Source organism: Amblyraja radiata, chromosome 3, assembly GCF_010909765.2.
Source record: "Amblyraja radiata isolate CabotCenter1 chromosome 3, sAmbRad1.1.pri, whole genome shotgun sequence".
Lineage (NCBI taxonomy): Eukaryota > Metazoa > Chordata > Chondrichthyes > Rajiformes > Rajidae > Amblyraja > Amblyraja radiata.
Window position 1 is genome coordinate 95,012,944 of NC_045958.1, and position 26,685 is coordinate 95,039,628.

General features: G+C 46.7%; 1 long non-coding RNA gene across 1 annotated transcript; it reads left to right on the forward strand.

Annotated features, from left to right (window-relative positions):
• Positions 1-1,230: 1,230 nt before the first annotated feature.
• LOC116971313 lies at positions 1,231-24,184 on the forward strand. The gene is made up of 3 exons (XR_004411466.1): positions 1,231-1,294; positions 7,250-7,327; positions 24,091-24,184. It is a non-coding gene; the product is annotated as an uncharacterized LOC116971313 (long non-coding RNA).
• Positions 24,185-26,685: the final 2,501 nt, after the last annotated feature.

Genomic DNA, 26,685 nt, shown 5'->3' on the forward strand with positions numbered 1-26,685 from the left:
GCATGGCCCGCTGAGTTACTCCAGCATGTTGTGTCTATCTTCCTATAGCACTGTGAAAACTCTCTTTTAAATCTTAAACCAGTGTGAATGCTTAAGAAACACAAAATGAACCCCCAGAGATACAAAAAACTGCAAATGCTGCAAAAGAAAAGTTCTGGAGGAACTCAGCGGGTTAGGCAGTATCTGTGGAGGGAAATGGACAGATGACAAGAGGAGAAGGCAGAAGAATGGGGATGGGAGGGAAAGATAGATCAGCCATGATTGAATGGCAGAGTAGACTTGATGGGCCGCAAGGCCTGATTCTGCACCCATGACATAAATTTATTACATTTCACGTTGGTTCACTGAAAGGTTGTCTGCTGGTTCCATAGACAGACGCTGTCAGACCTGCTGACTTCCTCCAGCACCATTGCCCCTCCCTGCCTCCTCTCTAACCGGCCTCTTCAATGGCTGGCAGCTTGCACAGATGAGCGTCCTGCAGATTGTCAATGGCTGAATGGACATCAACGAAGGGTTAGGTTCTGCCCATGCTTCCAGGAAGCAATCATGGATGAATTCACAAAATTCACAAACCCCGCGTGGGTTTCACTGTGAACGTGTGGGTTTTCCTCCGGGTGCTCCGGTTTTCTCCCACATCCCAGAGACATGCAGGTTTGTAGGGTAATTAGCCTCTGTAAATTGCCCCTAGTGTGTAGGGAGTGTGAAAATGCGATGACATAGAACTAGTGTGAACGAGTGACCAATGGTCGGCCTGTACTTGGTTTGCCGAAGGTCCTGTTTCCCTGTGTAACTTTAAAGTAAACTAAACTAAGTTAATGGATTAGATAGACACAAAATGCTGGAGTAATTCAGCGGGACAGACAGCATCTGTGGATAGAAGGAATGGGTGACATTTAGGGTTGAGACCCTTCTTCAGACATAAATGGATTTAGGTTTGACACAGATATTAAGGTTTTGGGATCAGGCTTGATTTCATTTCATGGGAGTAGGTCAAGTTAAGTTGAGTTTATTGTCATATGCACCAGTAAGATACAGGTACAATGAAAATGTTGCTTACAGCAGCATCACATACACATAGACTCTGACAACACAGAAACAAGTTATATATAAATTATACCTGTTCCTCATGTTGATATGTTTCTGTTCGCATCAGTTTTTCCTCACACATAACAAAAAACATTGAAGTTATTCTTCTGAAGCAGAACTCAACTCTGTGGTTTACTGTCTTCCTTACAGAATATTCAAGCAATTCCAACACAGCCAATCCAAATCGCCAAGCTGCAGTACATCCGAGGTACAGTATAGAAGCATGTCTGGCAGTGTATCTTGATGTCCCCTTTATTCATTAGAGGCTCTGTGTGTGGCAGGAAAGGGCAGAATTGATTGGCCATCCCTGCTGGACCTGAACAGGAAGTGAGGCATCTTCTTGAATCGACCAGGAACATCTAGATGTGGCATGCTGGTAGAACAGTTTGTCGGCACTGGGCCTATATTCACTGGAGTTTAGTAGAATGATGGGGACCTCATTGAAAAGTACAGAATAGTGAAAGGCTTGGATAGAGTGGATGTGGAGAGGATGTTTCCACTAGTGGGAGAGTCTAGGACTTGAGGTCATAGCCTCAGAATTAATGGATGTTCTTTTAGGAAGGGGATGAGGAGGAATTTGTGGAATTGTGGTGAATCTGTGGAATTCTTTGCCACAGAAGGCTGTAGAGGCTGTCAGTGGATATTTTTAAGGCAGAGATAGATAGATTCTTGATTAGTATGGGTGTCAGAGGTTATGGGGAGAAGACAGGAGAATGGGGTTAGGAGGGAGAGATAGATCAGCCATTATTGAATGGCGGAGTAGACGATGAGCCGAATGGCCTAATTCTACTCCGATCACTTATGATGTTGTGACTTATCACCTTATGAACAGTTATTTTAAGTAAACCAGACGCCTGGACCAGACGGTGGGAACATGAGCTCACATCTCCCCATTGCAGCTGAGGAATTCAAATTTAGACAATTGCACTGATCTTATAGAGGTGTATAAAATCATGAGAGGAATAGATCAGGTAGATGCACAGAGTCTCTTGCCCAGCGTAGATGAATCAAGGATATGAGTTTAGGGTGAAGGGGAAAAGATTTAATAGGAATCTGAGGGGTAACTTTTTCACACAAAGGGTGGTGGGTGAATGGAACAAGCTGCCAGAGGAGGTAGTTGCGGCAGGGACTATCGCAACATTTAAGAAACAGTTAGACAGGTACATGGATAGGACAGGTTTGGAGGGATATGGACTAAACACAGGCACGTGGGTCTAGTGTAGCTGGGACATGTTGGCCGGTGTGGGCAAGTTGGGCTGAAGGGCCTGTTTCCACGCTGTATCACTCTATGACTCCATGAGTCCATGACTTAATTAAGATAAATGTAGACAATTAAATAATGTGGGAGTAAAAAGCTGGTGAGACAATAGCTAGACTTACAGGGCTTTCACACAAATTAAGATACAAAGTGCTGGAATTACTCAGCAGGACAGACAGCATCCTTGGAGACCATGGATAGATGATGTTTCAACTCAGGATTCTTCTTCAGAGTCTGTTTCCATGATGTACTGTATCTCTCTGCACTTTAGACTTTAGAAATAAAGAGTGGAAAAAGGCCATCCAGCCCACTGCGTCCACGCCGGCCAGTGACACTAGCGCTATCCTACATACTAGGGAAAATTTACAATTTTACTGAAGCCAATTAACCTACAAACCAGTACATCTGCAGCATCTGGAGAAAACCCACGCGGTCACAGGGAGAACGTGTAAACTCCGTACCGACAGCATCCGTAGTCAGGATCGAACTAAACTAAAAAAATTAGTATCCTATCCAAACCAACAGAATCACCCATTTTATATCCTGATAATATGAGATCATTATATTCATTATATCTCTTGATGTTGTAATATTGGAGGCAATGTGAGCAAGGTGGATTGAGAGAGAGAGGATACTCACCTGGGAACGTCTGCTGGTGGGCTGCCCAAAATTGACTTCCATTGCCCCTGCGCCCCCCCCCCCCCAACTAGCCTCTTCAATGGCTGGCAGCTTGCAGCCAGGGATATCTTGGCCGTCTGTCCATAGATGAGCTGAGTTCTGGTGGTTACACATAGTGACAACACTCTCACCAACTACAATGGAGGCGCTTGGACAAGGAGCGTGTGAATCTAACGTGGTAAACTGTTATCAGTGGGAGAGATTGACATCTTGTACTCCTCACATAACTATCAACTGCTCACAGTGATGGAGTCAAAACTTTCACTGGCATTGTGATTAATATTGGTTTATTATTATCATGTGTACCGAGATGCACTGGAAAGCTTCTGTTTGCATGCTATCTAATCAAATCAAATCCTACTATATATGAGTACAATCAAACCCTAAACAAGAACTACAGGTAATACCAAGGGAAAATACCATAGCACAGAATATAGTGTGTCTGTATCTATTCAAGTATCTTTTAAATGCTGTTATAATACCTGCCTCTACGACTTCCTCTGGCAGCTTGTTCCATATATCCAATATCCTCTGCATGGAAAAGTTGCCTTTCAGGTTCGTATAAATCCTGCCCCTCTCATCTTTAACCAATGTCCTATCAAATCTGTTTGAGACAGATGACTTGGTTGATCTCATTTACGGTTGCCATGGAGCAGGTTGCCAAAGATGTTGCACAGCTTGACACCTTCTATAGTTTAATTTGGGAGTGTGGCTGTACTTTCTCTGCAGCTTTGATACTATATTCTGCCCTCTGGTTAGTTTCACTTTTGAACTGCCTGTTGTACTTGTGTATGGTACGATTTGCCTGAAGAACATGGTGGCACAGTGGCACAGCTGTAGATCTGCTGCCTTACAGCGCCAGAGACCCGGGTTCAATCCCGACTGCGGGTGCTGTCTGTACGGAGTTTGTACGTTCTCCCTGTGAACCAGTGGGTTTTCTCCGGTGCTCCGATTTCCTCCCGCACTTCAAAGATGTACAGGTTTGTAGATGTACAATTCTGCTGTTTTGTCTTTTGGCAAAGTTACAGACATGTGGACTGAGTTAATTGTGAAGCCCAGATAGTCCATGGTTGTGGATGGCTTCAACTTAGATTTATCTGGATGTAAGACAAATCCCAAGGTTTCAAACAATTGTTTGGTAGCTGACACAGCTGATATAGCCAATTCCATGGTTTTGCCTACTATTAAGATATCATCAAGATATGCCATGACAATATGTTTTTGTCTTCTTAATATTGCCAAGGCTGGTTTTAGTATCTTGGTGAATAATCTTGGGGCTGATGTTAAACTGTTAGGCAACGCTTTAAACTGCCATGGTTACCCCATCCAGGTAAATTTCAGGTATCTGCGATGATCCTTATGAATGGGTACTGAATAGTAAGCATCTTTAAGGTCGATGCTTGCCATGAAGTATCCTTTGGAAATCAGTTGTTTGGCAGTTACAAACGTTTCCATTTTGAAATGTATATACTTAACAAACATATTTAGTGAAGTTAAGTCAATGATGATGTGACATCCACCATCTTCTTTGGTTTTAGTGAATATATTAGAGACAAATTCCAAGGGTTCATGTTTTTGTTTTTTTCAATGATACCCTTTGTGATTAGCCTCACCAGTTCAGCTTGTCCCTCTCGTTTTTCTTTAACTGAGAGGGAAAAGACCCTTTGGGGTGAGTGCTGAACTGGTGGCAAGTTTTCAAGAGTAAACTCTATTTTGTATCCACGAATGCTGTTGAGTATATACTTGTCATTCGTGATAGACTTCCATGCTTCCCTGTTGGTATAGAACACCCACTTTTTATATGCTGGTAGGAACCAGACCCACCTACCTCCATGGTTACTGGTGTTTCTTCTGTTTCTTTGTTGGGCGATGAGTCTTCTGATGTGTTGTCTGATGTGTTGCTGTTGGTTGGGGGTGGCGCATTTTCCATGACAATATGTTAGGCCTTGGCCTAAAAAAGGCTTCTGGTGGTGATGTGCGGACCCCGAGCTTTCACCAGTCCCATAGGGTTGACGTCAACTGGTGGACGCGGTGGGGTACTGCTGCTTAGGTTTAGTGGGTTTGCTCGTCCCGGGGCCTGCCCTCATGAGGCCAAATGTTTTGGACTCCTCCTCCATGTCTTTTACTTTCTTGGAGAGGTCCTTGCCGAAGAGCAGGATTTCTGGCTCTGTAGTCTGCGTTTTGCACAAACCCGCGAATTTCGGGTTGAGGGCAGGTCGTATAAACTCCTTACGGAGGTTGTTAATTTTGAACTGGGTATTGCACAGCAGTGTGAGTGTATCCTGCTGATTCGTGGTCATTTCCACCCTCTCCACGGAACGAGCATAAGAAGTGATGGCTGACGTCAGGAGCCTGAGGATCCGCTGTAGTTGAGCTCTTGATTGCGGATGTTTGGCCAAACGTGCCCCCAGATTTGGCTATTGACAGCCGGCACGTTGAGCGAGGTGCAATTCTCAGGGACCGAATACAGCTCTAGGGCCTCATTAACTACCTGCTGCTGTAGGGGCTTGAAGGACAGGTAGTTAATGCTGGCCGCCAGTTTTGGCTCTAATGGCCGTCCTGCATGTGGAGCTGCCACGTAGCGGTCTTCCTGGTCCTGTACCTCAAGCGTACTCCCGACATCTTCGGCCAATGACCCCTCTTCTTGACCAGCCCAGCTCTGGTCGCCAAAGCTGCCCTCGGATGAGTGGGAAGCGATGGCCAGTGCATTGTGAGGCACTGTGGTGGGAGTGCCTGAACACCCTTTGCGAGACTGCTCCTCTCGAAGCAAGTCTCGCTGGAGCATTTGCTCCACGAGCCGCTCCATGCGGCTCAGGCAGCTGTCTCTGCCCCGCGCGGGCGGTGAGACGTCCCCGTCCGAAGAATCGGATACCACCGGCCGGTTGGTCTTCCGTGCTGCTTTACATCCAGCCCGCTGCTCAGGCTACTCTAGCGGGACTGGGCTCGGCATGGTGTCGGGGATGGCGGATCGCTGGGTTAGCGGTCCTACCGCCTCTTGCCCCCCACTGATGGAACGCTCCTCCGTTGGAGTCGAACGGGGGGCGGATTTCTTGGCTTGTCTTGTTTTGCTCATGTTCTCCCTGGTGAGACAAAACAAAACACTTCTTTTTCGGAAAAAACGACCTCAGAATAAACTTACCTGACGGTCCGTCTTTTTTAAGCTGTAGCGGGAGCGCCTGACTCCCGCTGCGTCGCTGTTGCACTGCGTGAATGCTCATGCCGCGCATGCGTGCTGGACGGGTTCTTCACGTAGTCACTCACGTGACTCCGAAGTAAAATTGTCTGCCATGTTTTACCATGAGTGCCCTTCCATACACTAATCCATTGATTGCAAGCAATCTGGGGACAACATATAAACAAAGACACAGCTAAATGAATGCAAGATCATCCTTTCTGATCAGTGCACTAATTGAAAGTTGTCAAGTAAGAGGATCTTAAAATGCACCACTACAGAATTGAAGGTTTTGAAGATACTATGGGAAAGATGCCATTATGCTGGAAAGAGTGCAGAGAAGGTTGACAAGAATGTTGCCAGGACTCAAGGGCCTGAGCTATAGGGAGAGGTTGGGCAGACTAGGACTTTATTTCATTGGGGGCAGGAGAGTGAAGGGTAATCTTATAGAGGTGCATCAAATCATGAGTGAAACAGATAGGGTAAATGCAAAGTCTTTTTCTTAGGGGAGGAAAATCAAGAAAAAAAAAGGGCATAGATTTAAGATAAGAAGGTAAAGATTTAATAGGATGCTGAGGGGCAACTTTTTTCACTCAGAGGGTGGTGGGTGCCAGAGGCAGTAGTTGAGGCAGGAACAATAACAAGATTTAAAAGTCTGAAGAAGGGTCTCGACCTAAAATGTCACCCATTCTTTCTATCCGGAGATGCTGCCTGTCCCGCCGAGTTACTGCAGCTTTTAGTGTCTATCTAAGAATTAGAAGACATTTGGGCAGGTACATGTATAGGAAAGGTTTAGAGGGATATGCGGCAAATGCGAGCAAAAGGGACTAGTTTGGAGGGCAGATCTCACTTGGCATGGACGTGTTGGGCCAAACAGCCCAACTCTTTGTACAACTCTTGTACGATACTATGAAGCCATAGAGTGCGGCATGGAAGTGTTGGTACGCACTGCAAACTGCAGAAGCTTATCCTGCAAAGGAAAATCCGTCAGTGGAAAAGGGAATAGAGTGAATCAGAGGAAGGTTAAAGTGAGCATGTGTTCTGTTTGGTTGTAGGAAAGGAGGCAGAAGTGGCAACCATCTCACCGAGGAGCATGTTCGTTTCATCGGATGGCTGGACATTTTTAGCAGCAGGTAAGCAGAAAAGTGGCAGAGTGGGAGCACCCAAATCAAAATAAACCGGAACCAATAAAAGCTGAACCCTTCCACCAGTGTCTCCATCTCCTTTTGATTGGTTTCCATTCCTCAGATACTTCCAATGTGAAAGGAAGATTCCGAGGTAAGCCTAAGTTATCGCTGCAGTGTTTTGGCATAACAACCCCTAAAATAATGAACCATTGCTACTTTTAAAACACAGAAAATATCTATATATTTTGCCATAAAAGGACACACAGTGCTGGAGTAACTCACCAGGTCAGGCAGTTTCAGCAGGATAGGTATTCCATGTTCTCCAGAGATGCTGCCTGACCTGTTAAGTTACTCCAGCGCTTTGAGTCCTTTTGTGTATTAACCAGCATCTGCAGATCCTTGTCTCTACTTCTAAATCGTTTGCCAAGCAGGCTCAAGTCAAGACGTCGGGTTTATATGCACCTTTCATCAGACTTTCAATATCAACTTAAAAATTCACGTGGAATCTTGGTTTAACATAGAAAATAGGTGCGGGAGTAGGCCATTCAGCCCTTCGAGCCAGCATTGCCATTCAATATGATCATGGCTGATCATCCAAAATCAGTACCCTGTTCCTGCTTTCATCCCATATCCCTTGATTCTGTTAGCCCTAAAAGCTATGTCCAACTCTCTCTTGAATACATCATCTTAACATCTCCTAACATCAATAACATCTCATCAGAACTCTGATGGTGCAACTCTCTCTCAATTCTGCTGTAGACTATTGGTTTGTAGCCCTGAGAACAGGGTTGTAACCACATCATTCTTTGCTACCACTTTAGAGTCATAGAGTCATAGAGTGATACAGTGTGGAAACAGGCCCTTCGGCCCAACTTGCCCACATTGGCCAACATGTCCCTGCTACACTACTCCCACCTCCCCGCGTTTGGTCCATATCCCTCCAAACCTGTCCTATCCATATACAGTGCCTGTCGAACTGTTTCTTAAATGTTGGGATAGTCCCTGCCTCAACTTCCTCTTCTGGCAGCTTGTTCCATACACTCACCACCCTTTGCATGAAAAACCTACCCCTCAGATTCCTAATAAATCTTTTCCCCTTCACCTTAAACCTATTCACCTACTCTGGGCAAGAGACTCTCTGCATCTGACCGATCTATTCCTCTCATGATTTTATACACCTCTATAAGAACAACCAACTTCAACCAACACTGATGAGTAGCTGATAGATACTGGATGTCACAAAGTGCTCGAGTCACTCAACGTGTAGGGAAGCTTCTGTGGAGTGAATGACATTTTGTATCAAACCCTTCTTCAAACTAAGAAAAGATTTACGAATATGTTGCCAGGACTCGGGCCTGCTATAGGGAGCGGTTGAGCAGGCTGGGACTCTATTCCTTGGAGGATGAGAGGTATTCTTATAGAAGTGTATAAAACCGTGAGATAAAATCGTAAACGCACTGAGTCTCTTGCCTAGTGAAGGGGAATCGAGAGCCAGAGGACATAGGCTTAAGGTGAAGGGGGAAAGATTTAAAAGGAATCTGAGGGGTAACTTTTTCACACAAAGGATGGTGGCTGCATGAAACATGCTGCCAGAGGAAGATGTTGAGGCAGGGACTATTGCAATGTTGAAGAAACAATTCGACAGGTACATGGATAGGACAGGTTTAGTGGGATATGGGCCAAACGCAGGCAGGTGGGACTAGTGTAGATGGGACATTTTGGTCAGTGTGGGCAAGTTGGGCTGAAGGGCCTGTTTCCACGCTGTATGACTATATGAGTCTTTGACTCTAAAGTGCTGCAGTAACTCAGCAGTTCAGGCAGCATCTCTGGAGAACATGAATATGTAATTTTTCAGATCCAAACTGAAACGTCACCTTTCCATGTTCTCCAGAGGTGCTGCCTGACCTGCTGAGTTACTCCAGCACTTTCTGTCCTTTTGTGTATTAACCAACATCTACAGTTCAGAGTGACGCCAAATGCAAATTAGGTAAACAACAACTCTTATTTCGCTTGGGCAGCTTACAACCCAACGGTATTAATATTGATTTCACTAACTTCAAGTAACCCTGGCATCCCCTGACTCTCTGTCCCCCTCCCACCCAATTCATTGTATTAGGTTCCAAGTCATCTTGTTGAGTCTCATTGTCCGTAACTTTTTATCACCTAGCCCACAGCGAACGATGGCCTGTTTCCTTTATCATTGTTTTTTTTTTTGCATAACATTCGTTCATTTATTCCATATCTCTCTATATCACCATCTTTAAATTTGAATCTGAATCTGAATCTTTATCTCTCATTTTCCTCTCCCCGACTCTCAGTCTGAAGAAGGATCTCGACCCGAAACGTCACCCATCACTTTTCTCTAGAGGTGCTGTCTGACCCACTGAGTTACTCCAACACTTTGTGTCTATCTGCAGATCTTTGTTTCCACATCCTGATCTTGCATTGACATTGCATGCCGCTTGGTGGCAGTTATGGTTTGTATTGTGTACAATACAGTGGTTTGTATTGACTGAAGTGTTTGACGAAAAAGCTGTTTATTGACACCATAAATTACAAGGACAATTATAAAGAGTTGCTGTGGTCAGGAACGGAAGAGAGATAAGGCGCCGATTTACTACAGTGGCTTCTGGTTTCTGCACGGATCACCACTTATAGGTAGAGCGGCTAGAGCCACAGGAAACTCGGCAATGAGCCAACGGCTGGAACTTGGTAACGCTGTGGACACCCCCTGGTTTCCTCAGCAGCCGCCTGTGGTTACCGCTCGTGACATATCGACCACAGATGGCCTGCGGTGAATGACAATACACGGCTGATTCTTGCAGGGCAAACCACAAGATTTTACAGCGGTGGGGCAGCTGGTGTCACTCAATGAATGCAAAGATGTCATAATAAAATAGAGGAACAAACAAAATGAGTTAAGTCATTTGACATTTGCAGCTTGTCATGGATGTATTTCGACACAGGGTGATTGTGGAAACAAGGAACTGCACATGGTACTTTAGGAAAAAAAGACACAAAGTGCTTTGTGGAACTCCACTCCCTACACAATAGGGGCAATTTGTGTAAGGCAATTTGAGGCCAATTAACCTACAGACCAGCACGTCTTTAGGATGTGGGGGGAAACCGGATCACACGGTCACAGGGAGAACGTACAAACTCCGCACAGACAGCACCTGCATTTAGGCTAACTCAGCTCCCTGGCGCTGTGAGGCAGCAGGTCTACTAGCTGCGCCACTGTGCTGCCTTGATGGGAATGTGTGGAGAATCGGTTAAGGGAAAATTAGTTGGGGATTGAGATTGCTCTGTGAGCTGACATTGACTTGACGGACCAAATGGCCTCCTTGAATGTGCCAAGAATTATGGTGATATGGAATGTGCAGTGGCTCAGAAGTAGAGTGTAGTAAGGAACTGCAGATGCTGGTTTACACTGAAGATAGACACAAAATGCTGGGGTAACTCAGCGGGACAGGCAGCATCTCTGGATAAAAGGAATGGGTGATGTTTCAGGTCGAGACCCTCTTCAGGGGAGAGGGAGTTACAGAGATAAGGAAGTGTAAGAGATCAAAAGAGATCAAGAGCAAGGAAAATGGAAATTAGATCATTGTTAGCTAGGGGAAGGTGACAACAAAGCATACAGACTGGTCGGAGAACTGGGAAGGGGGAGGGATGGAGAGGGAGGGAAAGCAAGGGTTGCTTGGAGGTAAATGTTCATACCGCTGGGGTGTAACCTGCTCAAGCAAAATATGAGGTGCTGCTCCTCCAATTTGCGCTGGGCCTCACTCTGACAATGGAGGTGATGGAGTCAGTCTGTCAAGTATGCGAATTATGAATGAAAAACGGAAAATGATAAATGGGCGGTGGATATGGGTAGAGGTCCTGAATCCTGGCAGTTGTCTGCACAAAGATGTTGTCTACACAAACAAAGATTTTGATTTGTGTTGAAGAAGGAACTGCAGATGCTGGAAGATCGAAGGTACACAAAAATGCTGGAGAAACTCAGCGGGTGCAGCAGCATCTATGGAGCGAAGGAAATAGGCGACGTTTCGGGCCGAAACCCTTCTTCAGACTGATAGGGGGTGGGGGGGGAGAAGGAAAGAAAAAGGGAGGAGGAGGAGCCCGAGGGCGGGGGGATGGGAGGAGACAGCTCGAGGGTTAAGGAAGGGGAGGAGACAGCAAGGGCTAGCAAAATTGGGAGAATTCAACGTTCATGCCATCGGGACGCAAGCAACCCAGGCGGAATATGAGGTGCTGTTCCTCCAATTGCCGGTGTTGCTCACTCTGGCAATGGAGGAGACCCAGGACAGAGAGGTCGGATTGGGAATGGGAGGGGGAGTTGAAGTGCTGAGCCACCGGGAGTTCAGGTAGGTAAGATTTTGATTTTGCAGCTAAGTAGAATGAACCATATTTTAGATTGGATTAAAACATATTGAATGGGCAACGTAAACAGTTTACTTGTAAATATGTGTGAATTGAAGAATTTACGCCTTCTTCCGCTAATAAATCCTCATTCAGATTGGGTAGATAGTCAGAACTTTTATCCCAGGAAGATAACGTCAAGGACTAGAGGGCATAGTTTTAAGGTAATAGGGGTGAAGTTTAAAGCAGTTGAAAAAAAGATGCAAAGTGCTGGAGTAACTCAGTGGGTCAGGCAGCATCCCTGGATTACATGGATTGGTAGACAGACTGGGTAAGAGGAACTGCTGATGCTGGTTTACACCGATAATGGACACAATGCTGGAGTAACTCAGCGGGCCAGGTAGCATCTCTGGAGTCAAGGAATTGGTGACGTTTTGGGTCAAAACCCTTCTTTGGATATCAAGGGAGATGCGCAGGGCAAGGTTTTTACACAGGGAGTGGCACTGTCATTGTGGATCGAAGTGCCTATGCCTCTGCTGTTCCTCTCTGTTCTGTCAATTATGCCGACAGATTCTTTAACTGAATTGGCAGCCCTTGCTTTTATTTATAGATCACATTGCAACCCTTTAAAAGAATCAGCACATTCGGTTGCCATGGTAACTATTAAGATTGAAGCAGAGGGACATACTGCTGTTTAATTTTCTTTGAACGCAAATCACTGTGAGGGAATTACTGTGAAATTGGATCAGTCACGAAGTTAGAGGGTTTGTCCTAGAATCTCTCTCTGCACAAGTGCTGAGCGTCTGTGCAGTCCTGGCTTTGGTGAGCTGGGCTATTAATGCTGGAGTAGTGGCCGTCTGGAGTAGTGGCCGTTAAAACAGGGAGATCTGAGTTTTCATGCTCTAGTATTTGGGCAATTCCTGAATGCCATTACTTATTTTTTTAATTTTGTGATTATTTGTGTAGACAAATTAAAAAACGCAAAATTCTTGAAACATTCTTTTGTACATACTTTGTATAGGCACAAGAACAAGTATATACAAAAGCAATATTGAATGTACAGTGCCCACACATGTATGGTGCCGATATATTCAATATTCAATATCTTAATACCCAGTAATAAGAACATAGAATATAGAATAGTGCTGTACAGGAAGGGGTCTTTCGGCCCACAATGTTTGTGCCGAAAATAATGCCTAGCTGAACTAATCTCATTGGCCTGTACATGATCCATGTCCCTCTATTCCCTGCACTTCAATGTGCTTATCTAAAAGCCTCTTAAACAGCATTATTGTATAATGTTAGCACCTCCCTTTTTCTTTACACAGAGCACGTGGTGCAGTTGGTAGCATTGCTGCCTCACAGTGTAAGCAACCTGGGTTCTATCCTGACCTTGGGTGCTGTCTGTGTGGAGTTTACACGTCCTCCCTGTGATCACATGGGTTTCCTCAGGGTGCTGTGGTTTTCTCCCACATCCCAAAGACCTGTGGGTTTGTAGGTTAATTGACCTCTGTAAATCGCCCCTTGTATGTATGTAAAAGTGGGGTTACATAGAACTAGCTCTGTGAACAGGTGATCGATGATCGGCATGGACTTGGTGGGCCAAAGGGTCTGTTTCCATGCTGTTATTTTTAATCAATCTATTAAAGCACCATGTGGCCTCCTGCGATGATATTCCTTCCTTGTTTGAAGGATGTCCCTACCAGGCTCTGCCCCTGAAATGTCCAGCAGAGGAAGGATCCTAGACTGTGGTCCTCCCCCACAGAGCTCGGTGTTGGCTGTACCGAGCTTCAGTGCATCTGTCAGCACGTACTCCTGCAGTCTGCAGCGGGTCAGTCAGCAACATTCCCTGATGGACATCCCGCTGTAGATAGACACAAAATGCTGGAATACCTCAGGTCAGGCAGCTTCTCTGGAGAGAAGAAATAGGTGATATTTCAGGTCGAAACCCTTCTTTTTCAACCCAAAATATCACCTATTCCTTTTCTCCAGAGATGCTCTCTGACCTGCTGAGTTACTCCAGCATTGTGTGTCTATCTGCAATGTAAACCAATATCTGCAGATCCTTCCTGGACATCTATCTCACTGTGCTGGGAAGCCAGCAATTTTCAGGCAGACCAAGGTGATGGCTGTGGTCTTTCACTGGGGTGATGGCCTTCTAGCAGCAATTGATGAACATCTCCGAGTGCGCCCTGGGAGCAGACCATTAACCAGAGTTAACTAAGTCCTCTGTTATACAGCTGATCAGGATGAACCGTGACAAGGACCCTTGCATCTTTCCCCAGACCCTCTTTGCAAATCCACACTCTGAATCCAGTCACGGCAGCCATCCCGAGGGCAGCATGTATTGGGAATAAGACTCCCAAGATGTGCGGGAGCACCCTTTTCACCGCCAGCCAAGCAAGCTCCTGATGAGTCCTGGCCATGAGGTGGTTCAGACGGATATGGGCCAAATGCAGGGAGGTGGGACCAGTGTAAATGGAGTATCTTTGTCGGCATGAACAAGTTGGGCCGAATGGCCTGTTTCCATGCTGTATGACTCAAGATTCAAGAGAGTTTATTGTCATGTGTCCCAGATAGGACAATGAAATTCTTGCTTTGCTTCAGCACCACAGAATATAGGGCATGAATACAGAACAGATCAGTGTGTCCATATACCATTGTATAAATATATATACACATGAATAAATAAAACAGATAAAGTGCAAATAAACTGATAATGGGCTATTAATGTTTAGAGTTTTGTTTGAGTTGAGCTCAATAGCCTGATGGCTGTGGGGAAGTAGCTGTTTCTGAACCTGGACGTTGCAGTCTTCAGGCTCCTGTACTTTCTACCTGAAGGCAGCGGGGAGATGAGTGTATGGCCAGGATGATCTGGGTCCTTGATGATGCTGCCAGCCTTTTTGAGGCCGTGACTGCGATAGATCCCCTCGATGGTAGGGAGGTCAGAGCCGATGATGGACTGGGCAGTGTTTACTAATTTTTGTAGTCTTTTTAGCTCCTGGGCACTCAAGTTGCCGAACTAAGTCACGATGCAACCGGTCAGCATGCTCTCTACTGTGCACCTGTAGAAGTTGGAGAGAGTCCTCCTTGACAAACCGACTCTCCGTAATCTTCTCAGGAAATAGAGGTGCTGATGTGCTTTCTTTATAATAGCATCAGTGTTCTCGGATCAGGAGAGATCTTCAGAGATGTGCCGCCCAGGAATTTGAAGCTCTTGACCCTTTCCACCATAGTTGATATAAACGGGACTGTGGGTCCCCATCCTACCCCTTCCAAAGTCCACAATCAGTTCCTTGGTTTTGCTGGTGTTGAGGGCCAGGTTATTGTGCTGGCACCATTTGGTCAGTCAGTCGATCTCACTTCTATACTCTGACTCGTCCCCATCAGTGATACGTCCCACAACAGTGGTGTCGTCAGCGAACTTGATGGTGGAGTTCGCACTATGACCGGCTACGCAGTCATGAGTATAGAGTGAATACAGCAGGGGGCTGAGCACGCAGCCTTGAGGTGCTCCCGTGCTGATTGTTATCGAGACTGACACTTTTCCACCAATTCGAACAGTCTGTGGCCTGTGAATGAGGCAGTCGAGGATCCATGACCCTTCTATCCACATTCTCCAGAGATGCTGCCTGATCCTCTGAGTTACTCCAGCACTTTGTGCTTCATTTTTGTTCAAGGCAAGTTAGGAAGTTAGTAAAGCCCAAAGGAAACGTCAACAACCTCGATTTTTTTTAAGCACATATTGTTGTGGTGCATATCCTATACATATGACATTTAAACACTCTTGAATCTTGATCTGAGGGTGACCTTAGGCAGTGATCCATATGAAGGTTGAAAGCGGAACAATCTTTCTCAGCAATCCACTTTCCTTTGATTGCAAATTGCCACCGGGATCACATAACGTGCACCAGTTCAGTATATTTACGAGGCAAAAGTTGTTCTACTGGAAAATTCTCTCATGGTCTGAATATTCATACCCTTGTGATAACACAAGCGGAGGTGTGTCGGCCTGCCCTGCATAATGTGCTTCGGAAATAGTTTTGCTGATCAGTTTGATTGTAGAGGCAAATTAAGGAAACCCATGGCAGCAGCTAATCATTAATGCAACTCAAATCATACAGCGGCGCCTGTAGCTGCTGCTCTCAGCTTAGAAGAAGGTCTGAGGAAGTCAGAGTCTGAAGAATGTCACCTATCCATAACTCTCCAGAGATGCTGCCTGACTTGTTGAGTTACTCCAGCAATTTGTGTCTTCTTTTGTAAACCAGCATCCGCAGTTCCTTGTTTCTGCATTCTCGTAAATATTTTCTGTACTCTTTCCAGTTTATCCTTGACTTCATTATTGACAAAGCCTGCCTGATCCAGACTTTTAATATCTTCAATGATTCAGCCTCCACGCTCTCTGGAGGCACAGTGGCACAGCGGTAGATCTGCCTCGCAGCGCCAGAGACCCGGGGTTGATCCTGACTAACGGTGCTGCCTGTGTGGAGTTTGTACATTGATCATTAGTACCCTGATGATCATTAGTATTTTGCCATCAGAAGGGTCTCGACCCAAAATGTCACCCATTCCTTCTCTCCAGAGATGCTGCCTGTCCCACTGAGTTACTCCAGCATTTTGTGTCTAGTTTCACTTCAAAGTCTTTGCTTTCTTTTGAAGAGCGGAAACCTCAGCGTCCTCTCTCCAGACCGCAGGCTCCCACATACAGCAGCATGTTGACGATCAAGAAACTTGTTTTAGCAATGTTGCCAAAGGAATAAATATCTGCCAGACCACTATGAATACCTCCCAGCCTTTCTTCAATGTCATGTTATTCTCTCAGAAGAGCAGACAGAACACAGAACATGCGAGAAGCTGTGCCTCAGACTGTGGCACTTCTGGTACACAGGCTTGGATTATAGGTTCAAACACCTGCCCAGGAACATGAATAGACAACCCCCTGCTTTAGAGCTAAAAGAACCACCAGCTAAAGCACAACTGACAACCACAAACCCTGCATCATCTTAGACATAGAAGTGTGCTTTACAACATATCACATAAGGCGGCACAGTGGCGCAGCTAGTAGTGCTGCTGCCTTGCAGCGCCAGAGACCCTGGTTCCATCTTGACTTCAGGTGCTGTCTATGTGGAGTTTGCACGTCCTCCCACAATTTTCTCCCACATGCTAAAGATATGTGAATTTGTAGGTTAAATTACCTCTGTAAAATATGTAGGAAGTGAATGAGAAAGTGGGATAGCATAGAACTAGTGTGACCAGGTGATCAATGGATGGTGTGGAATTGGTGGGCCGAAGAGCCTGCTTCCATGCTGTATCTTTCAAAAAATTTATATCTTTATAAGAGGTAGACAAGCCATTCTGCCCTCAATCTTCATACCGACTGGCTTGATCCCATATACAATGATCTTGTTTATCTGCATTGTTGGTCCACAGTCTTCCATGCATTGTCAATGCAAGTACGCATCTAAGCCCACCTCAACAACGGGAACTCATAGATCACCTTTTGCACTAACAAGCACTTGTTTTTTTCTAATGTTTAAGAAGGAACTGCAGATGCTGGAAAATCGAAGGTAGACAAAAATGCTGGAGAAACTCAGCGGGTGAGGCAGCTTCCATGGAGTGAAGGAAATAGACAAAGTTTTGGGTCGAGACCCTTCTTCAGACTGATGTGGGGGTGCGGGGAAGAAGAAAGGAAGAGGCGGAGACAGTGGGCTATGGGAGAGCTGGGCGAGGGGAGGGGAAAGAAGGAGAAAGCAGGGACTACCTGTTTTTTTCTAATTATATTTTTCCACAAATGTCTTGCTTTTAGTTTAGAGATACAGCCTGCGCATGCCAATCATCGATCACCCGTTCGCACTGGTTCTTTGTTATCCTTTTGTAATTTCACATCCAATCCCTACACCCCAGGGGCAATTGACAACCTCATACAATTGTACGTTCTCCCTGTGACCACATGGGTAGGACTATTTCTTGGAGCACAGGAGGATGACGGCTGATCTTATAGAGGTGTACAAAATCATGAGAGGAATAGATCAGATAAATGGACAGTGTCCATTGCCCAGAGTAGGGGAATCAAGAAGCAAAGGACACACTGTAGGTTTAAGGAGAGGGGGGGAAAAATTCAATAAAAACCTGAGGGGTAACTGTTTTTACACAATGGTGTGGTGGATGCATGGAACGGGCTGTCGGGGGGAGTAGTTAAGGCAGGTACTATCATAACGTTTAAGAAACATTTGGACAGGTACATGGATAGCTTAAGAATAAGGGATAGGCCATTTAGAACGGAGATGAGGAAACACTTTTTTACCCAGAGAGTTGTGAATCTGTGGAATTCTCTGCCTCAGAAGGCAGTGGAGGCCAATTCTCTGGATGCTTTCAGGAGAGAGTTAGATAGAGCTCTTAAAGATAGCAGAGTCAGGTGATAAGGGGAGAAGGCAGGAAAGGGGTACTCAACGTGGATGATCAGCCATGATCACAGTGAATGGCGATGCTGGCTCAAAGGGCCGAATGGCCTACTTCTGCACCTATTATCTATCATCTATTGACAGAGTCCAATTACCCTACAAACCCGCACGTCATACAGCGTGGAAACAGGCCCTTCGTCCCAACTTGCCCACACCGACCAACATGTCCCATCTACGCTAGTCCCACCTGCCTGCGTTTGGCCCATATCCCTCTAAACCTGTCTTATCCATGTACCTGTCTAAATGTTTCTTAAACGTTCTCCAGAGATGCTGCACGAGCCGCTAAGTTACTCTGACACTTTGTGACCTTTTGGGTAAACTAGCATCTGCAGTTCTTTGTTTCTCCTTCTTGAATGCTGTCTGTTTCCACCACTCTCTCCGGCAATTCCAAGTACTCACTGCTCTCCGGGCAATAAAGATCCTTCTCAGATCCTCTCTAAATCTCTGATTGCTCACCACTTCTGATCATTGGCACCTTGCTGATCAACAGCTCCCTGCTGCAGCTGCATTGGTGATCATTAGTACCCTGCTGATTATTAGTATCCTGCCATTTTGCTGGATGTTGCCAGGACTCAAGGGCCTGAGCTCGAGGGAGATGTTGGGCAGGCTAGGACTTTTATTCCTTGCAGTGCAGGAGGCAGAGAAGGGATCTTATATAGAAGTATAAAATCATGAGGGGAATAGGTAGGATGAATGCACGGAGAGATTTTCACAGGGTAGAGGAATCAAGGACAAGAGGACATAGGTTTAAGGTGAGAGGGAAAAGATTTAATAGGAACCTGGGGGACAATCTTTTGGGTATATAGAAGGAGCTGCCAGGGGAAGTGGTTAAGGCAGATACAATAACAACATTTAAAAATACATGTGGACAGGTACATGGACAGGAAAGGTTTGGAGTGATATGGGACACACATGGACAAATGGGACTAGCTTCATTGAGGCATTTTAGTCAGCTTGGATGAGTTGGGCCAAAGGGTCTATTTCTGTGCTGTATGACTGCATGACCCAATAACCCTGAAAATAGTTTAATTTATCTTACCAAGCCATCATTTAATTTTGAGTATAATAATAATAATAATAATAAATTTTATTTATGGGCGCCTTTCAAGAGTCTCAAGGACACCTTACAAAAATTTTGCAGGTAGAGGAAAAACATGTAAGGGGAATGAAATAAATAGTAGAGACATGACTAGTACACAAAGTAAAGACAGAATTCAATACAAAACACAATATGAGGCAATTAATGCACAGATGAAAAGGGAGGGGGACGTGGGGCTAAGGATAGGCAGAGGTGAAGAGATGGGTCTTGCGGCGGGACTGGAAGATGGTGAGGGACACGGAATTGCGGATCAGTTGGGGGAGGGAGTTCCAGAGCCTGGGAGCTGCCCTGGAGAAGGCTCTGTCCCCAAAACTGCGGAGGTTGGACTTGTGGATGGAGAGGAGACCGGCTGATGTGGATCTGAGGGACCGTGAGGGTTGGTAGGGGGAGAGGAGGTCAGTGAGATATGGGGGGGCCAGATGGTGGAGGGCTTTGTAGGTGAGGATCAGGATTTTGTAGTTGATCCGGTGGGAGATGGGAAGCCAGTGAAGTTGTTTGAGGACTGGAGTGATGTGATGCCAGGATTTGGTGTGGGTGATGAGTCGGACGGCTGCGTTCTGGACCAGTTGGAGTCGGTTGATGTAGGTGGAGCTGATGCCAAGGAGAAGTGAGTTGCAGTAGTCCAGTCGGGAGGAGATGAAGGCATGGATGAGTCTTTCAGCAGCGGGAGGTGTGAGAGAGGGTCTGAGTTTGGCGATGTTGCGGAGATGAAAGAAGGAGGTTTTAATGACATGGCGGATGTGAGGCTCAAGGGAGAGGTGGAATCAAAGATCACGCCAAGGTTGCGGGCCTGGGGAGATGGGGAGACAGTGGTGCCAGTCGATGGTGAGAGTGGGGTTATTGATTTTGCTGAGTGTGGCTTTGGAGCCTATGAGGAGGAATTCTGTCTTATCGCCTGTTGAGTTTGAGGAAATTATGTTGCATCCAGGTTTTTATAGCTGACAAACAGGAGTTGATATGGGAGAGGGGGGGGGGGGGGGGGTGTGGTGGGATTTGGTGCCGAGGTAGATCTGGGTGTCAGTCAGCGTAACAGTGGAAGTCCAGGTTGAAGTGGCGGAGTATCTGACCAAGGGGGAGGATGTAGATGATGAAAAGGAGGGGGCCGAGTACGGAGCCTTGGGGAACGCCTTGAGTGACTGTGGCTGTAGCAGAGGTGTGGTTGTGGAGAGAGATGAAGTGGGATCTGTTGGAAAGGTAGGAACGGAGCCAGCTGAGAGCAGAGCCTTCAATGCCGAGGTCTTTGAGTCTGGTGAGCAGGATGTTATGGTTCACTGTATCGAAGGCTGCGCTCAGGTCGAGGAGGATGAGGATGTTGAGGGAACCGGTGTCAGCAGAGGTGAGGAGGTCGTTGAGGACTTTGGGGAGAGCAGTTTCTGTGCTATGGAGGGGGCGAAAGCCAGATTGGAGGGATTCAAGTAGGTTATGCGCAAGGAGGTGGGAATGAAGTTGCGACGCAACGATACGCTCCAGGGTTTTTGAAAGAAAGGGGAGGTTTGAGATTGGGCGGTAGTTAATGAGAGAGGAGGGATCAAGACCAGGTTTCTTTAAGATTGGTGTAACAGCAGCAGTTTTGAAAACGGAGGGGACAATTCCTTGGGTCAATGAGGAGTTGAAGAGTTTAGTGAGGTAGGGGCAGAGAACGGGGAGGCAGGACTTCAGCAGGGGAGTGGGGAGAGGGTCGAGGGAGCAGGTAGTGGGTTTGGAAGAGCTGATGAGTTTGGAGATTTCAATAGGGGTGACCAGGTCAAACTGGGAGAGGAAGCAGTGTGGAGGAGGGGTAAGGAGGTCCAGTGGAGATGTTGAAAGGAGGGGCCTTGGTAGGTGGTGGAGTAGATGCTGGGGAGTCGGGTACAGGGGATAAAGATTGATAGATGGTGCTGATTTTATCAGCGAAAAAGTGGAGGAATGAGTTGCAGAGATCCAGGAGTAGAGGTAGGGAGAGTGTTGGCTCGAGGCTTGAGGAGGTTGCCCACTGTGGAGAAGAGGGTTCTGTGGTTTAGGCAGGGATCGGTGAATATGGAGGAGAGGTAGGCAGATTTTGCAGCAATGAGGGCATCTTTGTAGTCAGTGAGGTGGAGTTTGTAAGCTTCAAGGTGGACTGTGAGAGATTATTTATTTGTGAGTCGTTCAAGTCGGCGACCAGTCTGTTTCAGTTTATGAAGTGCAGGTGTGTACCAGGGTGAAGATGTGTTGAAAGTTACGGTTCTTGTTTTGAGGGGGGCCATAGTGTTAAGGGAGGTAGACAAGGTGGAGTTGAGATGGTTTGTGAGATCATCAGGTGAGATGGGGGTTGAGTCCAGGGGGAGAGTGGTGGAGAGCAGGTCAGAGAGATGGTGGGGATCAATGGATTTTAGATTACGGAAGGTGATATCTCGGAGGAAGCGGGGGCGAGGTGTCGGAGAAGGGATGGTGAACCGTATAAGCTTATGATCAGAGAGGGGGAAGAGGCAAGGATGGAGGTCGAGTACCGGTTGATTTGTGGAGCAGACCAGGTCAAGGATGTGACCTCTGTCATGGGTGGGAAAGGTGACGTGCTGAGTGAGAGAGAAGTTGTCAAGTAAAAAGGCGAATTCAGATGCGAGCTTGCAGGTGGGGGAGTCCATGTGAATATTGAAGTCACCAAGTAGCAGCAGACGTGGGGAGAGGGATGAGGCAAGTGTGAGGAGTTCAGTGAAGTCAGATAGGAAGGAGGGGTTTGGTTTAGGTGGCCGGTAAATGAGGATGACTGTCATGGAGGAAAGGGCTTTGAAGGCGAGGAATTCAAATGATGCTACTGGGGGGAAGGTGAGTTCAGTGATACGAAAATTCTGGTTGAAAATAACAGCGAGGCCACCTCCATGGCGGGAGGGGCGGGGCTTGGCAATGTAATTAAATCCAGGTGGGGATGTTTGATTGAGGGAGAAGAAGACATTGGGTAGTTGCCAGGTCTCAGTGAGCAGAAGGAAGTCCAGAGTGTTGTCAAGGATTAGTTCATGGAGGGCAAGGGCTTTGTTGTTGAGCGACCTGGTGTTGAGGAGGACAAAGTTGGCATTATGAGAGGGTGAAGGGATGGGGGCAGGCTGGAGAGATCTGAGGTTGTCCCGGTTGACAGTGCGTGCGGTCAGCTGGGATGGGGGGTGACGCGGGTGAGGGGGGCAGAGCGTGGTAGTGAGCAGATGGATGGAATGGAATGTCCGTGGTTGAAGCAAACACGCCTGCGCCGAGAGCCTCTGTGGATGAAACGGGGTCGACGCAGAAGTCCAAGCTGTTTAACGACCTGGATGCAGGATGGGATGTGGTTGTTGAAGAAACCAGTCATCTGCAGAGTTGAGTATTTGAGCATGATGGTGAGGGTGCAGAGAGGTGTCCAGCAGTGCAGGTGCAGGTGGAGAGAGTATCCAGCGGTGAGGGAGCAGAGAGGTTGTCCAGCAGAGCGGGTGCAGCGAGGTGTCGAGCAGTGAGGGAGCAGATAGGTTGTCCAGCAGAGCAGGTGTAGAGGTAGTCCAGTGATGAGGGTGCAGAGAGGTTTCCAGCAGTGCAGGTGGAGAGAGGTTTCCAGCAGTGCAGGTGTAGAGAGGTTGTCCAGCAGTGCGAGTGCAGGGAGGTGTCCAGCGTCATTGGTGCACAGGCACAGGAGGTGTCCAGCGTCGATGGTGCATAGGCATCATTGTACAGGCAGGGAACAGACAGGCAGGTAGGTAACAGGTAACAGGTAGGTAACAGACAGGGGGGGGGGAACAGCGGGCGGAGAAGCGGCGAACAGTCAACGCCAGCGTCCTCTCCGGGCAGCGTGCAGGGATTCTAGCGGTTCTGGCGGCTAGCAGCTAGAAGCTAGCAGTATAGGCCGCAGGGGGACGATCGTTCAACGGCCGAAAACGGCCAAAAAACACCACAGACCACCGCAACCGGAGCGACCCTCCAGTGGTCCCACGTCAGGTGGTAAGTCAAGACCTCGTCCAGGATGGAAATAAACCGCAGTCGGCAATTGAAGCAGAAGGAGCCGATTCGCAGTAAGGGACCGTTGTTAATTTGAATTTCCCGCCGCCGCCATTTTTTCACTCTAAGTATGGGTATGGGATTCACATATCATTATTAACATTCCCTATTGTATGAAGGATAATTCCATCGCTCTCATTTCTCTTTAATCAGGGTACCACCCCTGTAAATCTCTTCAGCACAATATATTGAACTTATTTTGTAGTTTATTATCATGTCTACTGAGTACTATGTTACATATCAGTTGTGCTGCTGCAAGTACGAATTTCATTGTTCTGTTTTAATAATAATAATGGATGGGATTTATATAGCGCCTTTCTAATACTCAAGGTATACTGTTTTGGGACAATATGACAATGACAATGACAAAGGTTCAGAACAGTGACATAGCGGTAAAGGTGCTGCCTTGCAGCGCCAGAGACCCGGGTTCGATCCTGACTATGGGTGCTGTCTATACGGAATTTGTACGTTCTCCCTGTGACCGCGTGGATTTTCTCTGGGTGCTCCGGTTTCCTTCCATGCTCCAAAGACGTACGGGTTTGTAGGACAAAGACGTTCAGGTTTGGTTTGGTTAAAAAAAATTGTAAATTGTGTGGGATACTGCTAGTGTACGGGGCGATCGCTGGTTGGCGCGGACATGATGGGCCAAAAGTCCTGATTCCGTGCTGTATCTCTAAAGTCTAAAGACACTTGAACTCACTTGCCATTACCATTTCCTTGTGTCCACAACCATTTATTTGAGTTTCTAACCAAATCTCCAAGCGACCGTTTACAGTGAGGCAGCATCAGAGCCGGGGGAACAAGTTCCTCAGGAACGTCAGGAGAGTAACACGTGACCACCTCCAAACAATTTACAATTTTATTTTTTGTTTCAGATTTTTCCCACATTGAACTGCGCATCCTGGCACACCTCACCTCGGATCCAGAGCTTCTGAGACTCTTCCAGGAGCCGGAGCCACCGGATATCTTTTCCACTCTTGCTTCTCAATGGTAGGTGAGCAATATCCACACCAGGAGGGTTCAAATTGGCACAACTCACGGGGCGCCGGCCAGCAGCAGTGTGACTTACACCACTGCTGGCATCATATCACAAGCACAGCTGCCAGAAATGATTCAGAGCCACTAGACAGTCATCCCCGTCTAATACATTAAAATCAGTCCACTGCTTGGTGATGTATAGGTAGCAGTGGTAGAGTTGCTGCCCTACAGCACCAGAGACCTGGGTTCGATCCCCACTATGGGTGCTGTCTGTACGGAGTTTGTATGTTCTTCCCAGGAACCGTGTGGGTTTTCCCTGGTTGCTCCTGTTTCCTCCTACATTTCAAAGACATATAGGTTTGTAGCTTAATTGGCTTTGGTTGTAAATTGCCCCATGTCTATGATAGTGCTAGTACAGGGTGATCGCTGGTCGGCACGGTGGGCAGAAGGGCCTGTTCCATGCTGTATCTTTAAACTAAATTAAACTAAAAAAATTGGGCTTATAGGGTCGGAGACACAGGAATTGCAGATGCTGGAATCTTGAACAAATTGCAAAGTGCTGGAGGAACTCAGCAGGTCAGGCAGCTTCTGTGGAAGAAATGGACAGATGACGTTTCAGGTCATAGTGTCGTAGAGTTATACAGCACGGAAACAGGCCCTTTGGCCCAACTCGTCGATGCCGACCAACATACGTAAGCTAGTCCCATTTGCCCATGATTGGTTCATAACCCTCTACACCGTAGCTCCTCATGTACCTGCCCAAGTGCATTTTAAATGTTGTTATAGTACCTGCTTTAACTAACTCTTTTGGCAGCTTATTACATATACCCACCACCTTCTGAGTGCAAAAGTTTCCTCTCAAGTTCCTATTAAATCTTGTTCCCCTCACCGTAAGCTTTTCCCTTGCTTATCAATAATCCGACTAGACACAACACTTTGGGTTGCCAACGCTTTGTGTTTCACTCGGCAATCTGTATTGGGTGAGGGAGAAATATTGGCCACTGCAGAAAACTCTCTGGCTCTAAGAATATAGATTATGGGCACTAAATCAGAAAATCGCTTCACTCAGAGGTTGGTAAGTAAATAAAACAAGCTGCCAGAGGAGGTAGCTGAAGCAGCAACTACAATAGCATTTAAAATACATTTGGACAGGTACATGGATAGGAAAGATTTAGAGGGTTATGAGCCAAACATGGGCAAATGGGACTAGCTTAGATGGAGCAAATTGGTTGGCATAGACCGATTGGGCTGAAGGGCCTGTTTCTGTGCTGTATGCCTCTGATTCCAGACTCAGACTTGAACATAAATAACAATGTCTAGAGGGATATTCTGCTGCAGCATGTAATGGAACAATCTACAAAATATCTGATTGAAAGTAAAACATGGGTGCAAAAAGCAATACTCAAAAAACAGTAACTGATTCATTGAGACAACTGCCACTCGTGGTATGTTCAAAGCAGTAATTTGCACTAATCAACTGTTACATTGAGGGATCTCAGCATAAAACAAGATGTCAAGCAGTTGTCTGTACGACAAGATCATGAGTGGAAGTGACAGGGTGGTGCTCTCACTGATCAGCCTTAAATAAAACCCCTGGCCTGAGTTATAGAGTAATACAGCGTGGAAACAGGCCCTTCAGCCCAACTTGCCCACTCCAGCAGTGAGACTAGTGTAGATGGGGCATCTTGGTTGGCATGGGCAAGTTGGTACGAAGGGCCTGTTTCCATGCTGTAATGGGGGGAGATATGGAAGAATATAAGATGAAGAGAGGGATAGATAGGGGTAGTCAGTCAGAACTTTCCCAGGGTGGAAATGTTAAATACTAGAGGGCAGAGCTTTATGGTGAGAGGGGGAAAGGAACAATGCCTATACCAACCAGGATATCCCTCCATTCCCTGCACTGCCATGTGCCTATCCAAAAGGCTCTTAAATGCCACTATCGTAACTGCCTCCATCACCACCAAGCCCAGTAGCGTGTTCCTGGCGCCCACCACCCTCTGTGTAAAAGACTTGCCCACACATCACCTTTAAACTTTGCCGCTCTCACCTAAAGGTGCAGTGTGAGGTCTGGAGCAGGAAGACTGTTGTTGCTCCCTGAATCAAAAGCATGTTGAACCAAGTTGTCAGGATCCCTGTACCTTGCCTGCTGAGATCCTTCCTGTACCAGTAGAGTCTTGCTTCCAATGGTGCCCGCTCTGGAGAGGAAACAGTTACCCGTCTCTTTGCAGAGATGAGAAGAGGGACTCGAGATAGATGCAAGGGTCCTTGCCGCAGTTTATCCCGAACAGCTCCCTAACAGAGTATTCTCTGATTTATGGGCTGTTCCCGGAGACTGACTGCGGCTTCTGCTGGTAGACCATTACTTGGATGAAAGACGCTCTTTGGTCTGCCCGAAACCTGCTGATCTCCCAGCACAGTGAGGGAATGTTGCCGACTGGCCCGCTCCAGACTGCAGGAGTACATGCTGAGGGACACACTTAAGCTCAGTGCAG